Source organism: Oncorhynchus mykiss, chromosome 15 (assembly GCF_057628025.1).
Source record: "Oncorhynchus mykiss isolate SJ-2025 chromosome 15, ASM5762802v1, whole genome shotgun sequence".
NCBI classification, from domain to species: Eukaryota; Metazoa; Chordata; class Actinopteri; order Salmoniformes; family Salmonidae; genus Oncorhynchus; species Oncorhynchus mykiss.
In genome coordinates, this window is record NC_143036.1 from 42,631,619 (window position 1) to 42,648,875 (window position 17,257).

The following is a 17,257-nucleotide window of genomic DNA, read 5'->3' on the forward strand; positions in this document are numbered from 1 at the left end:
AAGACTTCCTCTCCTCATCTACAAACATTAACAGACAGTGTCTCTGGCTTTTTCCCCAATGACTGTTTGTGGACTTTGGTAATTTTCTTTTATGTTACATCAATATCCTAACCTACCAGCACCAAAACTACAGTGAATCCCAGATGACCATTTAAGCCAAAAATGCTTAAAAAGCTAAATTCAAATGCCTGTTTATGCCAAGTTCAGATTAATATGACATCATGAAACAACATCCTGCTTAAAAACCAAAAAGGCACATGACTTCTGATAAAGGCATGAGTGACTTCCTTCCTGTAACCAGATGACAACAGTGATTCAGCAGTACAAAGCCTGCCCAACTATCTGTAATTCCTGCTACTGAAAAGCTTTATGGCTTAGTTAATGGTTTACTGGTGGGTGAAGGACTGAAGAGGGAGCAAAGTCCATCACCTCTCTCAGTTTGATAGACATGCAGCACTTTTAAGGAAATAGTAAATAGAAATACAATCCTACCATGGTAAATACAGTACAAATGGACAGATCACAGAGCCATAGCCTAGAACACAAGACTCCTTTTTTAAATAAACATTTTATTTGATTCCAATAACAAAAATTAATCGAAAACAAATATTCCTGTGCATACACTGAATCTACAAAACATTAACTGCTCTTTCCATGACAGACTGACCAGGTGAAAGCCATGATCCCTTCATGTCACTTGTTAAATCCACTTCAAAATCAGTGTAGATGAAGGGGAGGAGGTTAAATAATAATTAAGCCTTGAAACAATTGACAAATGGATTGTGTATGTGAGCCATTCAGAATGTGAATGGGCAAGCAAACGATTTAAGTGCCTTTAAAAAGGGGTATGGTAGTAGGTGCCAGGCGCAATGTTTTGTGTCAAGAACTGCAATGCTGCTGGGTTTTTCACGCTGAACAGTTTCCCGTGTGTATCAAGAATGGTCCACCACCCAAAGGACATCCAGCCAACTTGACAACTGTGGGAAGCATTGGAGTCAACATGGGCCAGCATTCCTGTTACGCTTTCAACGCCTTGCAGAGTCCTATCCCAGACAAATTGAGACTGTTCTGAAGGGCAAAGGGTGGGGGAGGTTAATGGTTTGTATACTCAGTGTATTTAAGTCCATTATCTTCCATTTTCATAGCTGGATGAAATTATAAACAAGAGGTGCGAAAAACTATCATTTTACACACAAAAATAAAAACATTTGTGGTGTGCAGGGGTTAGAGAATAATGAGTCGACTGTAGACATGTGCATCATATAAAAAAATGCAGATGTGACATTATTGGTTGACGCTGTACAGTGCATTCGTAAAGTATTCAGACCCTTTCCCACATTGTTACAGCCTTATCCTAAAATTGATTAAATAATCCCCCCCAATCAAGCCACACACAATACCCCATTAAAAAAAAAAAAAAACCAGGCCAAGACATTTTTGCAAATGGATTACAACAACAACAAAAAAAACAGTGCCTTGCGAAAGTATTCGGCCCCCTTGAACTTTGCGACCTTTTGCCACATTTCAGGCTTCAAACAAAAATATAAAACTGTATTTTTTTGTGAAGAATCAACAACAAGTGGGACACAATCATGAAGTGGAACGACATTTATTGGATATTTCAAACTTTTTTAACAAATCAAAAACTGAAAAATTGGGCGTGCAAAATTATTCAGCCCCTTTACTTTCAGTGCAGCAAACTCTCTCCAGAAGTTCAGTGAGGATCTCTGAATGATCCAATGTTGACCTAAATGACTAATGATGATAAATACAATCCACCTGTGTGTAATCAAGTCTCCGTATAAATGCACCTGCACTGTGATAGTCTCAGAGGTCCGTCAAAAGCGCAGAGAGCATCATGAAGAACAAGGAACACACCAGGCAGGTCCGAGATACTGTTGTGAAGAAGTTTAAAGCCGGATTTGGATACAAAAATATTTCCCAAGCTTTAAACATCCCAAGGAGCACTGTGCAAGCGATAATATTGAAATGGAAGGAGTATCAGACCACTGCAAATCTACCAAGACCTGGCCGTCCCTCTAAACTTTCAGCTCATACAAGGAGAATACTGATCAGAGATGCAGCCAAGAGGCCCATGATCACTCTGGATGAACTGCAGAGATCTACAGCTGAGGTGGGAGACTCTGTCCATAGGACAACAATCAGTCGTATATTGCACAAATCTGGCCTTTATGGAAGAGTGGCAAGAAGAAAGCCATTTCTTAAAGATATCCATAAAAAGTGTCGGTTAAAGTTTGCCCCAAGCCACCTGGGAGACACACCAAACGTGGAAGAAGGTGCTCTGGTCAGATGAAACCAAAATTGAACTTTTTGGCAACAATGCAAAACGTTATGTTTGGCGTAAAAGCAACACACCATCCCCACTGTCAAACATGGTGGTGGCAGCATCATGGTTTGGGCCTGCTTTTCTTCAGCAGGGACAGGGAAGATGGTTAAAATTGATGGGAAGATGGATGGAGCCAAATACAGGACCATTCTGGAAGAAAACCTGATGGAGTCTGCAAAAGACCTGAGACTGGGACGGAGATGTGTCTTCCAACAAGACAATGATCCAAAACATAAATCAACATCTACAATGGAATGGTTCAAAAATAAACATATCCAGGTGTTAGAATGGCCAAGTCAAAGTCCAGACCTGAATCCAATCAAGAATCTGTGGAAAGAACTGAAAACTGCTGTTCACAAATGCTCTCCATCCAACCTCACTGAGCTCGAGCTGTTTTGCAAGGAGGAATGGGAAAAATGGGAATGGGAAAAATGTCAGTCTCTCGATGTGCAAAACTGATAGAGACATACCCCAAGCGACTTACAGCTGTAATCGCAGCAAAAGGTGGCGCTACAAAGTATTAACTTAAGGGGGCTGAATAATTTCACGCCCAATTTCAGTTTTTGATTTGTTAAAAAAGTTTGAAATATCCAATAAATGTCGTTCCACTTCATGATTGTGTCCCACTTGTTGATTCTTCACAAAAAAAATACAGTTTTATATATTTATGTTTGAAGCCTGAAATGTGGCAAAAGGTCGCAAAGTTCAAGGGGGCCGAATACTTTCGCAAGGCACTGTATATATAAAAAAATGCCATATTTACATAAGTATTCAGACCCTTTGCTATGAAACTCAATTTAACTCGGGTGCATCCGGTTTCCATTGATCATCCTTGAGATGTTTCTACAACTTGATTGGAGGCCACCTGTGGTAAATTCAATTGATTGGGAATGGAACACCTGTCTATAAAAAAAAAAAGTCCCACAGTTGAGAGTGCATGTCAAAGGAAAAACCAAGCCATAAGTTCAAAGGAATTGTCCGTAGAGCGCCGAGATAGGATTGTGTTGAGTCTCAGATCTAGGGAAGGGTACCAGAACAATTCTGCGGCATTGAAGGTCCCCAATAACAGTGTCCTCCATCATTCTTAAGTGGAAGAAATTTGGAACCACGAAGACTCTTCTTAGAGCTTGCCACCCGGCCAAACTGAGCAATCGGGGGAGAAGGGCCTTTGTCAGGGAGGTGACCAAGAACCTGATTGGAGCTCTGTCAGAGCTCCTCTGTGGAGGAGGGAGAGACAACCATCTCTAGAGCATTCCACCAATCAGGCCTTTATGGTAGTGTGGTCAGATGGAAGCCACTCCTCAGTAAAAGGCACACGATAGCCTGCTTGGAGTTTGCCAAAAGAAACCTAAATTACTCTCAGAACATGAGAAACAAGATCCTCTGGTCTGATGAAACCAAGATAGAACTATTTGGCCTTGCCAGGTTTCCTCCAGATGTGACACCTGAAGCATTGTGGGTTGACAGCATCATGCTGTGGTGATGTTTTTCAGCGGCAGGGACTAGGAGACTAGTCATGATCAAGGGAAAGATGAACTGAGCAAAGTACAGTGAGATCCTTGATGAAAACCTGCTCCAGAGTGCTCAGGACCTCAGACTGGGGGGCGAAGGTTCACTTTCCATCGGGACAACGACCCTAAGCACACAGCCAAGAAAACACATGAGTGGCTTCGGGACAAGTCTCTGAATGTCCTTGAGTGGCCCAGCCAGAGCCCGGACTTGAACCTGATCGAACAACTCTGGAAAGAACTGAAAATAGATGTGCAGTAATGCTCCCCATTAACTCTGACAGAGCTTGAGAGGATGTGCAGAGAACAGGAAATACAACTCCCCAAATACAGGTGTGCCAAGCATCTAACGTTATACCCAAGTAGAATCGAGGCTATAATCACTGCCAAAGCTGCTTCAACAAAGTACTGAGTAAAGGGACTGAATACTTATGTAAATGTGATATATATTTTTTTAAATAATATATTTGCATGAAAATAAACAACCTTTTTGCTTTGTCATTATGCCGTATTGTAGATTGATGAGGGAAAAAAAACAATTTAATCAATTTTAGAATAAGGCTGCGTGATGGCATGGTTTTTGTATCTTAGGGTGTTAGGGTCCTCCACCTCAGCATTTGGGGAGATAATGGTGACCTGTAGGCTCCCGTGACCGTCTTCACCTATAATCATTATGATCTAAAAGGCTAAACTACTCCTAGATCAACACTTTGTGAATACAGGCCATAGTGTAACTCTTCTCTCAAAAACACACAAAATCCCTGCATTATTATGTAGTGTGTGTGTTTGAGAGAGAAAGCGAGAGAGCACTGAAATGCAAATTGCATTTTTATGAGTGAGTGAGAGACAAACATAGAGCTTGTGTGTGGCGGATAAACGGAGAGTCAGGCTTCGGTTTGTGTGGCCAGCATGGCTGTTGACGCTATTGGCACTCTTCTGTAATCTGGTAATATACACATCAGCCAAGGCCAGTCCATCCACATGCCTTCACCCAGTCCAGTGCGCTCTACTGGGGGCCGTTGCCACCGTTTCCTCCCCCACTAGGACCCTTTGTCCTAAGGTCGTGCCACACCTTCACTAGTGGCTCACGGTTCTTCCATATCAGCTCGTGGCCATACATGATATGATGTACCAGCTGTTAAAAAATAAAAACATTTTTAAAAAAAAGAGAATAGGGGATGAACATGCAGTGCATTCGGAAAGTATTCAGACCCATTGACTTTATCTATTTTGTTATGTTACAGCCTTATTCTAAAATTGATTAGATAGTTTTTTCCCCTCAATAATCTACACACAATACCCCATAATGACACAGCAAAAACTGCTTTTTTTAAAGAATGTTTTGCCAATGTAAAAAAAAACATCCTGAAATATCACATACATATAAGTATTCAGATCCTTTATTCAGTACTTTGAACTTTTTCCAGCGATCACTGCATCGAGTATGATGCTAAAAGCTTGGCACACCTGTATTTGGCGAGATTCTCCCAGTCTCCTCTGCAGATACTCTCAAGCTCTGGCAGGTTGGATGGGGAGCATCGCTGCACTGCACTGGGTTCAAGTCCGGGCTCTGGCTGGGCAACTCAAAAGACATTCAGAGACTGGTCCCAAAGCCATCCTGCGTTGTCTTGGCTGTGTGCTTAGTCATTGTCCTGATGGAAGGTGAACCTTTGCCCGTCGGAGGTCCTGAGCATGTTTTCATCAAGGATCTCTCTGTACTTTGTTCCGTTTATCTTTCCCTCGATCCTAACTAGTCTCCTAGTCCCTGCCGCTGAAAAACATCCCCACAGCATGATGCTGCCACCACCACCATGCTTCACCGTAGGAATTGTGCCATGTTTCCTCCATATTTGAATCGTGGCATTCAGGACAAAGATTTAAATCTTGTTTTCATCAGACCAGAGAATCTTGTTTCTCATGGTTTGAGTCCTTTAGGTGCCTTTTGGCAAACTCCAAGCGGGCTGTCATGTGCCTTTTGCTGACGAGTGGCTTCCGTCTGGCCACTCTACCATAAAGGCCATATTGGTGGAATGCGGCAGAGATGGTTGTCCTTCTGGAAGGTTCTCCCATCACCACAGAGGAACTCTGTAGCTCTGTCATAGTGACCATCGGGTTCTTGGTCACCTCCCTGAACAAGGCTCTTCTCCCCCAATTGCTCAGTTTGACTGGGCGGCAGCTCTGGGAAGAGTCTGGGGGTTCCAAACTTATTCCATTAAATAATGATGGAGGCCACTATGTTCTTGGGGACGTTTAATGCTGAAGAAATGTTTAGTACCCTTCCCAGATCTGTGCCTTGACACAATCCTGTCTCGGAGCTCTAGGGTCAATTCCGTCGACCTCATGGCTTGGTTTCTGCTCTGACATGCACTCTCAACTGTGGTACCTTATATAGACAGGTGTGTGCCTTTCCAAATCATGTCCATTCAATTGAATATACCACAGGTGGGCTCCAATCAAGGATGATCAATGGAAACAGGAATGGATCAATGGAAACAGTAATGGATCAATGGATTTAAAACATTTTTTTTAAATAACCTGTTTTCACTTTGACATTATGGGGTATTGTGTGTAGATGGATTAAATAAAATGTTTACTCGATTCTAAAATAAGGCTGTAACAAAATGTGGAAAATTTCAATGGGTCTGAAAACCTTCTAAATGCACTGTATATAGGAAGAGAGGTAGAATGGACAGAGCTCAAACGAGACTAAAATAATAGATCTTAATTCATACATTTTCAGCTGTCGAAGTACCCGACCCAATACCACATGTTCATGATAGGTTGGGATCAACGTCGGTAAGAAGAGTGGCGCCCCTGAGCAGTTTGGGGGGGTGGGGGGCCTCCCAAACAAAATCAGCAAAGCCAGGGTATAGTGGAGAAGATGTCAAAGACAGCTAGCTTGACCTAGATGTTGAGATGTTTTTTTGCTGCCCTGTGCAACAGCCAGTTTAAATGGGGATGAGTGTGTGAGAGCAGACAGATAGATGGACTTAAAGTTGACTTACACGCCAAAAAGAGCTCCGCCTAGATGGGCCACGTGGTCGAAGTATTGCCATCCTAAAACTAGGCCAGCTGTGTCCATGACTACTATGGCTTTCAATGCCTGGACAGGAGAAGAGAAAACAGATGGTGTGAATAAATAGGACAACAAAGAACTTCCTGGACTCACACTTACATTTTAGTCATTGAGACGCTCTTATCCAGAGCAACTTCCAGTTATGGTGCATTCATCTTAAGATAGCTAGGAAGGACAAGTAAATTTTCCTCAATAAAGTAGCTATCAGCAAAGTCAGATCTAGTAAGGGGGGTACTTAGGGACATCAACATACAGAATGTGAAAATGGTGTTTATGTTTGTAGGGAAAAAAATTGAGGAAGATACAAATCGTCATTGGAAAAACATTATTTGTGTGATTTTGACCAATTGTTAGTAGACATTGCCTCCTCATTGGTTGATGACGTAATTCGGAAAGACTTACCTTCCTCCATCTTTTGTACTACAAAACATAGAAATGCGCCATTTTCTCAAGGATAGAAAATTGGAAGGTTAACTGTGTGGTTAAGTGTGCTGTAAGGGTTGTTCACTCACATTGCCTGCAGAGAAAGCATAAATGGGGAGGAAGATGATTGCCAGCTTAGCCTCTGGCATTTTGGTACAGACGGCAGCCAAGACTGTCATGATGGCTCCTGACTGGAGGACAGAAAGTGCTGTCAGAGACAGGAAGTAAAGAGGAATTCCGCAGGAAGTCTAAAATGTTGGTGCTTACCGCTCCAAGAGAGGGACCTAAGCGCCCGCTGGCCGTCTTGCATACATAGCTGAACATCGTAGAGATAACACCTGGCAATGAGGAGATGATTGATTATTTATCTGTAAATAAGTCTGTACTTCAGGACTAGTAATCTGTCTATTACAATCTCTCACACGTGCGCTGGTACCTGCAGACATGTAAACGGCCATGAACTGCTCCCTGCCTAGCATGGAGACGATGCTGGAGAAGAAGCTCCAGAGGACGTACATGTTGGCCGCCATGTGGAAGAAGGAGTAGTGGCTGAACGTGGACAGGAGCATGGGGAAACACAGGGTTTCTGTGGGTAGGGTACAGACAGGAGATGATCAGGGAAGTGTTCATTAGGAACTAAACAGGTCAAACCGGGGAGCGATTTACCTGAATTTGTTTTGCTAGGGTTTGCTACTGTCCGCACTCTTATTGGACAAGTCTTTTCAGATTATATTTGGGCTGTAAAAGCTGTACATTTCTTAATATTTTATATGCAGTTTTTACTGTAAGAGCTCAGGAGTTAAATTAATATTACAAAATCTATTACATAAGTCAAATAAACTGGATCTCTGCCTCTGTCAGTGCTACTAGTAATAAATTGTCATGATTGACGGGACCAGGAAAAACTACAGCCTAGAACAAGGGCTTCTGAGATTTTCCTGGTTAGGTCACATATTTGTATTTATTATAGATCCCCATTATCTGCTCTTCCTGGTGCGTGGTGAAGAAAAACTCAGGGCCCTAATCCTGACACTTGATTACGGTTACAGGTTTTTCCATTTAAGTTGAAGTTGGACTTTAGAACGAATTGCACATTGGGTGCGCCGATTGGTGTCACCTCAGGTGTAACGTATACTGACAAACGAGTTGGCTTGTCCATCTTGTTAGTTGGAAGGTGCGTCGCCTGTGCTGACCCAGATGATATTTAAGAGCGGCTGGCCCAGTGTTCCAGTTATGTGGAGGGTTAAGACCTTAAGTTGGCTCTGCCTATTTTGATTTCTAAACAAAATCCTTTCTGATCTTCCCTGTTTTGCTCCACTTTTTGGTTTGCTTCCTGTCTTTAAGTTTGGTGTGGGTTTAAAATGTTTTTCTGTGTTCTTGGGCAAATTTAGTGGGCACTCATGGTGTGTGTTTTTTTAAATTCCAAATGTTGTTGCTAGTCAACTTTCAGTGGACACCCCCATGAGCGTCCTTCAGACCGCCTCGTAAAACCCCACCTGTTTAGTTTTGGTTGTTGTCAGTGACTTGGTTTGTTCCCCCTTATGTTTCTTGCTGCGGAACGTAACAATTAACACTTCCTGAGGCAGAGATCAAGTTAAGCGTATTTGCCATAGGATAGGACAGTCTCCCCTACTCACTGGAGGCAGGGTTGGATGTGAAGTATTTGATCATAGAGCGCTGGCACTCTCCAACAGCAAAAAACCACAGCATTAGCAGCTATGATCCCTGAGAGAGGAGTAGAAAAAGACTGAATTAATGAGAGATTAGTGGATAATGAAAGAGGTGGGTGGAGGTGCTGAAGGGTGGTAAAAGATGGCAGGATGTTCACTTGAGCAAGGAACCTAAACCCCTAAACTGCTCTTTGGGCACTGCACTGCAACTCCAATCTAATGTGTTTGTGTATCAAAGTGGTTGGGTATAAAGCAGGACAAATTTCTCTCTCATACAGACAAAAAGTATACATTATCTTGAGAAAGAGGGTAGTAGTGAAAGTGACCATCATTATCTGTATCAACTAGTTACTATTGAGAGGACACAAAAAAAATCTATGGGCTTCAGTACAGACTAACCTGCAACAGTACGTTGGCCCTCACTCAAGCCGTTCACCACTGGTTGATCTGTAACAGAAACGGTTTGACAAAACGGCCACACAATGTAGTGAAACCTGGGTCGTGTTCATTAGGCACCAAACAGAATAAAACTGACTGAAACACGGAGGAACAACCTGGTCCAATAATAAACATACATTCTAGTTTTCCGTTGCAAAATGTTTTTTTTAAAATGTTTTATTCTGTTGCGTGTAGTAATAAACACGACCCAGCATAGGGAATCAACTCGCTAAGACATCAGTGTGAACAGTTCAGCAAGAGGAGAAAGGGGGAGCATTGACATATTTGACCTAGTACGAGTGGCAAAGTCCACACCCCCTCCTCTGAAATCCTCGTCCACCTTTGGGACAAATCAACCCCTTTCGTTATGAAACTTGAAAGATGCCAGCCCTGCAAAATTGTAATTCGTCCAACTAATCAGCGACACAAAATCCAGCGCACCGGAATTGTTCCTCATAACCCTCATATCCCTTTCAGTTACAAATGGGGGAGACTATACACCCTAACCCCATTCCAGGGACCCTGTGCTGCTCCCAGCATGTTGTACTGTTTGTATATGTTGTGGGGAGAGGCCGAGTACTGTGACAGCAAAATGATAAATTTCCTGTATAATGTATCAATAAAGATGTATACAAAATAATGAGGCATGGTATTTAAAAAAAAATCGAAAAGACTCACCCATTTGCGAAGATCCCCCCGTTTCTGCGGCCGTAGTGTCTCCAACCAGTCAGCCCGGACCTCGTCAAAGTAGCTCTGGACCCGGGACTTCAGTGACTCATACTGCCAGATGGCCGCTGTGCCAAATGAACAGCCTGTAAACTAACATGGTGTTGATCCCCTTTATTTCCTGTCAATGCTGTGCTGAATCTGGCAATAGACCTATAGAGGTCTATGTGTTTGAAACAGTAAAAGTGTGTAACAAGAAATACAGTTATATTGAGTAGTGTTTGTTTAGTAAAAGAAAGACCTAAAAATCTACCCCTATTGTGAATGCCAGGGGCTTGACCAGTCTGCCAAAGCTCCTGGAGTGCGTGTATGCCTGTCACGTTCTGACCTCTATTTCTGTTGTTTTGTATTTATTTAGTATGGTCAGGGCGTGAGTTGGGTGGGCAGTCTATGTTTGTTTTTCTATGTTTTGGGGCATTTCTATGTTTTCGGCCTAGTATGGTTCTCAATCAGAGGCAGGTGTCATTAGTTGTCTCTGATTGAGAATCATACTTAGGTAGCCTGGGTTTCACTGTGTGTTTGTGGGTGATTGTTCCTGTCACTGTGTTTGTCGTCACAGGATAGGACTGGTTTGCGTTCTCACATTTCTTGTTTTCGTTAGTTTGTTCATGTGTAGTGATTTATTAAAATATGAACAACCACCACGCTGCGCTTTGGTCCGCTTCTCCTCCTCCTACAGACGAACGCCCTTACAATGCCACTGAGGGCTCCAAGGGGGGAGATGCACCCCTCTTGTGGATGAGCCCTTCACTGGGCTCTGTGTGTGAGGGCCCCATCTCCTCTATGACCCCCTTCTTGGTCTTTGACTCCTTCACTACTTTCTTGAAGCCACATCTCTGTTGAGTGTTGAGGGGGATTCTAGGAAAACAAATGAACAGTGAAGAGTAAGAGAGATGATTGGTCAATTAGTTAGCTATAATAACATCTGAGTAAAAGGAGAAATGGTTTGAATCCTCTTTCTAGAGAAGTCATTTTGAAAGTAAAGGGAGGAACTTACTCACTGACTAAGTTGCTCTGGAAAAGTGTGTCTGCTTAATCAGTGTTTTTTTTAATCCTGTTCCTAGGGAGTGGAGTTATTGCCCTAACACTACCTGATTCCACTAATCAAAGGTTTGATGAGCAATAAGTGGAATCTGGGTTGTATTCACTAGGAACCAAACGGAGGGACAGACCTACCGGAATTTTGTCTGATAGTATCTAGTTTTCATTACAAAACATTTTCCTTTGCTAAGCTTAGTGGTTGCTAATGAATACGCAAAGTGTGTAAAAACAAAAATGTGCAGCCCTTTGGGACCCCAGGACTAGGATTAAGAAATACTGTGCGAACAGTGAATGAACACAGGTAAGGCATCTGGTAATTATTTCATATTTGCATGGCAGAATTCGTGAAACGGACTTTTGGGCGCTCCCAAAAAATAGCTAGCTGCATGGCACAGAAGAATAGCCAACTCAAACAATAATTAAGTGGGAAGACTGAAGTAACAAGCAACCCCAAATAGTACTACAACTGTGAATTGACAGGTTGCAAAGGCTAGTGGACCGTGGTACCACTAGCAACATATATCAAAGGGATGAGCTGTTCATCGTCAAGCTAACCTACTAACTTCGCTAGCTCTGGCAGCCGCTAGCTGAGTTTTAGCTATCTTTTCACGACTGACAATACATATATCAGTGGTCAAGGTTGTTGAATAGCTCAGCCATTGTCAAAATTATTTTGTACACCATACCTGTTTCCTCTCGTTGCTATACAAATAACGTCATCCCTAGCCCATCTTAAAATGCACCCCCTCCACGACATGCTTGTGACCCGAATGACCCCTCCTATATTCGCTACCGGGTCAACACTCTAAAACCGCTAAACATAAGTGGGCCATGGCTTCTTCGATGACATTTAACGGCGGTTGGCATCCAATATATTGCATTACCGCCACATACTAGACTGGAGTACAACTCCCGTATACTTTGCGTGAAAAAAGAAATAAACAAATACCCTACCATCTAACGCTACACTCACAAAAATGTATGTATATATATATATATATATATATATATATATATATATTAACACCACCCTACTTCACTATTTAAATAAATGTAATCCTACCTCATGCCAACAACCTGAAAGGATGGGACATCACCACTTAACACACCCTGTAACTCTTCTGATGTCAAGTCTCACACACCCCAAAACTTCTCTGCAGCTGCCACCAAAACCTCAATTTTTTGTGACTTACATTCCATCCCTGCGGTACAGTTGATAACCATTGCTATAAATGCTAAAAATCCAATCTTACTGAAACATATATCACTTGTTTGTTTACTACTCACACCACTCCTCTCTTTCTTCGTTGCCTCAGCATATGACAACTTATGCACTACTCTAACCCTGGAAAGCTCAACCTGCCCCTCTCACACTGGACATTTCCCCAGCCCCATGGGCACCCCAACAATTAACACCACTACTTTCCCCAATGCTACTAATTCCTTTGTCTCATGCCCTTCTTCACACACCTAGGAACCTCCCTCCTACACACTGCTGCCACATGCCTATAAGCTTGACACCTGTAACAGCGTAATGTATTCGATACAAAAGTTTGTACAGGATAACTTATGTATCCTAACCACTTTGTCGGACAGACACAACATCAAAACTCAAAAGAACAGACGATGACTCTTCTGTGTCACCACTCTCGCCACCCCGTCTGTGTCGCACCAAACGACGAGCATCACAAACACTGGGAATCCTCCCCTTCAGTTGGTCAACTTTTACATTTACTGCTACCCCAGAAATCACTCCTTTCAATGGCACCCTTTTCTTGAGAGCGAAACAATTCACATTTCTTGCCCCCATTGTTTAACACCAAAGAACTGCCAAAGGGGGCGGAGTTGCAATCTACTGCAGAGATAGCCTGCAGAGTTCTGTCATACAATCCAGGTCTGTGCCCAAACAATTTGAGCTTCTACTTTTAAAAATCCACCTTTCCAGAAATAAGTCTCTCACCTCTTCCACTTGTTATGGACCACCCTCAGCCCCCAGCTGTGCCCTGGACACCATATGTGAATTGATTGCCCCCCATCTATCTTCAGATCTCGTACTGTTAGGTGACCTAAACTGGGATATGCTTAACACCCCGTCCTACAATCTAAACTAGATGCCCTCAATCTCACACAAATGATCATGGAACCTACCAGGTACAACCCTAAATCCGTAACCATGGGCACCCTCATAGATATCATCCTGACCAACTTTCCCTCTAAATACACCTCTGCTGTCTTCAACCAGGATCTCAGCGACCACTGCCTCATTGCCTGCATCCGTAATGAGTTCGTTGTCAAATGACCACCCCTCATCACTGTCAAACGCTCCTTTAAACACTTCAGCTAGCAGGCCTTTCTAATCGACCTGGCCCAGGTATCCTGGAAGGATATTGACCTCATCCCTTCAGTAGAGGATGCCTGGTTGCTCTTTAAAAGTGCTTTCCTCACCATTTTAAATACGCATGCCTCATTAAAAAATGTAGAACTAAGAACAGATAAAGCCCAAACTTGACTGCCCTTGACCAACACAAAAACATCCTGTGACATACTGCATTAGCATCGAATAGCCCCCGCGATATGCAACTTTTCAGGGAAGTCAGGAACCAATATACACAGTCAGTTAGGAAAACTAAGGCTATCTTTTTCAAACAGAAATTGGCAGCCTGTAGCACTAATTCCCCCAAAATTTGGGACACTGTAAAGTCCATGGAGAATAAGAGCACCTCCTCCCAGCTGCCCACTGCAATGAGACTAGGAAACACTGTCACCACCGATAAATCTACGATAAGCGATCATTTCAAAAGGCATTTTTCTACGGCTGGCCATGCTTTCCATCTGGCTACCCCTACCCCGGCCAACAGCTCTGCACCCCCTGCAGAAACTTGCCCAAGCCCCCCCCCCCCCCCCCCATATCTCCTTCACCCAAATCCAGATTGCTGATGTTCTGAAAGAGCTGCAAAATCTGGACCCCTACAAATCAGCCGGGCTAGACAATCTGGACCCTCTCTTTTTTAAATTATCCGCCGAAATTGTTGCAACTCCTATTACTAGCCTATTCAGCCTCTCTTTCATATCGTCTGAGATCCCCAAAGATTGGAAAGCTGCCGCGGTCGTCCCCCTCTTCAAAGGGGGAGATACTCTAGACCCAAACTGTAATAGACCTATATCCATCCTGCCCTGCCTTTCTAAAATCTTCGAAAGCCAAGTTAACAAACAGATCACCGACCATTTCGAATCCCACCGTACCTTCTCCACTATGTAATCTGGTTTCCAAGCTGGTCATGGGTGCACATCAGCCACGCTCAAGGTCCGAAACAATATCATAACCGCAATCGACAAAATACAGTACTGTGCAGCCGTCTTCATCGACTTGACCAAGGCTTTTGACTCTGTCAATCACCGCATTCTTATTGGCAGACTCAATAGCCTTGGTTTCTCAAATGACCGCCTTGCCTGGTTCACCAACTATCAATGATGTCGCTCGTGCTGCTGGTGATTCGCTGATCCACTTCTATGCAGACGACTTCTGGCCCTTCTTTGGACACTGTGTTAACTAACCTCCAGACGAGCTTCAATGCCATACAACTCTCCTTCCGTGGCCTCCAGCTGCTCTTAAATGCAAGTAAAACTAAATGCATGCTCTTCAACCGATCGCTGCTCGCACCTGCCCGCCCGCCTAGCATCACTGCTCTGGACGGTTCTGACTTAGAATATGTGGACATCTACAAATACCTAGGTGTCTGGCTAGACTGTAAACTCTCCTTCCAGACTCACATTAAACATCTCCAACCCAAAATGAAATCTAGAATCGGCATCCTACTTCACAAAGCATTCTTCACTCATGCTGCCAAACATACCCTCGTAAAACTGACTATCCTACCAATCTTTGACTTCTGCGATGTAATTTACAAAATAGCCTCCAACACTCTACTCAGCAAATTGGATGTAGTCTATCACAGTGCCATCCGTTTTGTCACCAAAGCCCCATATACTACCCACCACTGCAACCTGTATGCTCTCGTTGGCTGGCCCTCGCTTCATATTCGTCGCCAATCCCACTTGCTCCAGGTCATCTATAAATCCTTACTAGGCCTTATCTCAGCTCACTGGTCACCATAGCAGCACCCACCCATAGCACGCGCTCCAGCAGGTATATTTCACTGGTCACCCCCAAAGCCAATTCCTCCTTTGGCCGCCATTCCTTCCAGTTCTCTGCTGCCAATGACTGGAACGAATTGCAAAAATCACTGAAGCGGGAGACTCATAACTCCCTCACTATCTTTAATAAGAATCAGCTATCAGAGCAGCTTACAGATCATTGCACCTGTACACAGCCCATCTGTAAATAGCCCATCCAACTACCTCATCCCCATATTGTTATTTATTTTATTCATATACATTTTTTTCTCCTTTGCACCACAGTATCTCTACTTGCACATTAATATTCTGCACATCTATCACTCCAGTGTTTATTTGTGAAATTGTAATTATTTCTCCACTACGGCCTATTTATTGCCTTACCTCCCTAATCTTATTTCATTTGCACACACTGCATATAGACTTTTCTATTGTGTTATTGACTGTACGTTTGTTTATTCCATGTGTAACTCTGTGTTGTTGTTTGTGTCACACTGCTTTGCTTTATCTTGGCCAGGTCGCAGTTGTAAATGAGAACTTGTTGTCAAATGGCTTACCTGGTTAAATAAAGGTGAAATAATTTTTTACATCTTTAAAAAAATACTATAGGTGGGAATGTCTTATGTCTGTCCTTCATGTTGTGTTGGTACATGGAATATTCCTCAACTGCATACAGTATATCATAAATTGCTATTGCAAATAGAAGTATTATGTTCAACAACTGACATTTTCAGATATTATTTTGACAAACACACTTTGGTGCTTACAATTCATTCTCTATTGTCATAGATTTAGTGGGCACTGTCATCTGTGATCTTTGTGATATGACTTTCTTTAAGCACGTACTAATGAAACTGTCACTTAATATTTTTTCTTAAACTCTACAAACGCTCTACATTTATTCACTCTGTGATAGGGTTGGATCCTATATGCTACTTTTATACTGTAAATGGTTCAGTGCCTATAATTTAGGCTGTGTGTAGAATGGGGCATAAAGGAAATTACCTCTACTACTAAATTACTACTAGATTATAGTGATAAGGATAACAGCATACAAATTTGTCCTGCGTATTCATTTGCCTATTACTAATCAGAATTCCATTATGTTTACATAAAAACAGAGTACTTCAAAATGAGAAGATCGTGCCAAGGAAAAGATGACTGGGTGGACATAAAGCGGAAAGGAGGGGAAATAACTCACACCATATAGCAGGACACCTTCATCTGCGGGGTCTTTGTAATGCAGGTTTGATAGTTATATTTTCAATAATGAATGGTTAGCTGTTATGTGACAATTAGGTCAAAAACTCTATTTTATTTTTTGGTGTAGATGGCCTGTAAAGCTTACAGATTTAAGTCTAATAGCACGAGAGGAATGTAGACAAACATCAGAGTGAGATATGAAGGCATTGTCAGTGGACATTCTGAACCTTGTTTGAGGTCACTAGGTCATATGACCAAGGAGCTATTGAAATTCTAGATTTAAAAAAATGAATGTAAAATCATGTGAGATGAAAATGGACAAACTAAAGGGTGTGCAATGTATAGGCCCAGTGAGTGGACATTCTGAACCTTCTTTGAAATCACTAGGTCACATGACCAAGGAGCTATTGAAATTCTACATTTTGAAAAATTAATGTAAAAACATGTGAGATGAAAATGGACAAACTAAAGGGTGTGCAATATAGAAGGGTAGTCAGTGGACATTCTGAACCTTGTTTGAAGTCACTAGGTCACATGACCAAGGAGCTATTGAAATTCTACATTTTGACAAATTAATGTAAAAACGTGTGAGATGAAAATGGACAAACTAAAGGGTTTGCAATGTGTAGGCTCACTGAGTGTACATTCTGAACCTTGTTTGAAGTTATTAGGTCACATGACCAAGGAGCTA

At 42.5% G+C, this 17,257-nt stretch overlaps 1 pseudogene across 1 annotated transcript; it reads right to left on the reverse strand.

Moving 5' to 3' along the window:
* Window positions 1-549: 549 nt before the first annotated feature.
* On the reverse strand, window positions 550-10,263 carry LOC110490057 (presenilin-associated rhomboid-like protein, mitochondrial; annotated as a pseudogene). Its single transcript, XR_016486681.1, has 8 exons — window positions 10,141-10,263; window positions 9,424-9,471; window positions 8,992-9,079; window positions 7,791-7,940; window positions 7,622-7,692; window positions 7,444-7,545; window positions 6,861-6,958; window positions 550-1,068 (listed from the first exon to the last, which is right to left on the reverse strand). The product of XR_016486681.1 is annotated as a presenilin-associated rhomboid-like protein, mitochondrial (transcript).
* Between the last annotated feature and the right edge of the window lie 6,994 nt (window positions 10,264-17,257).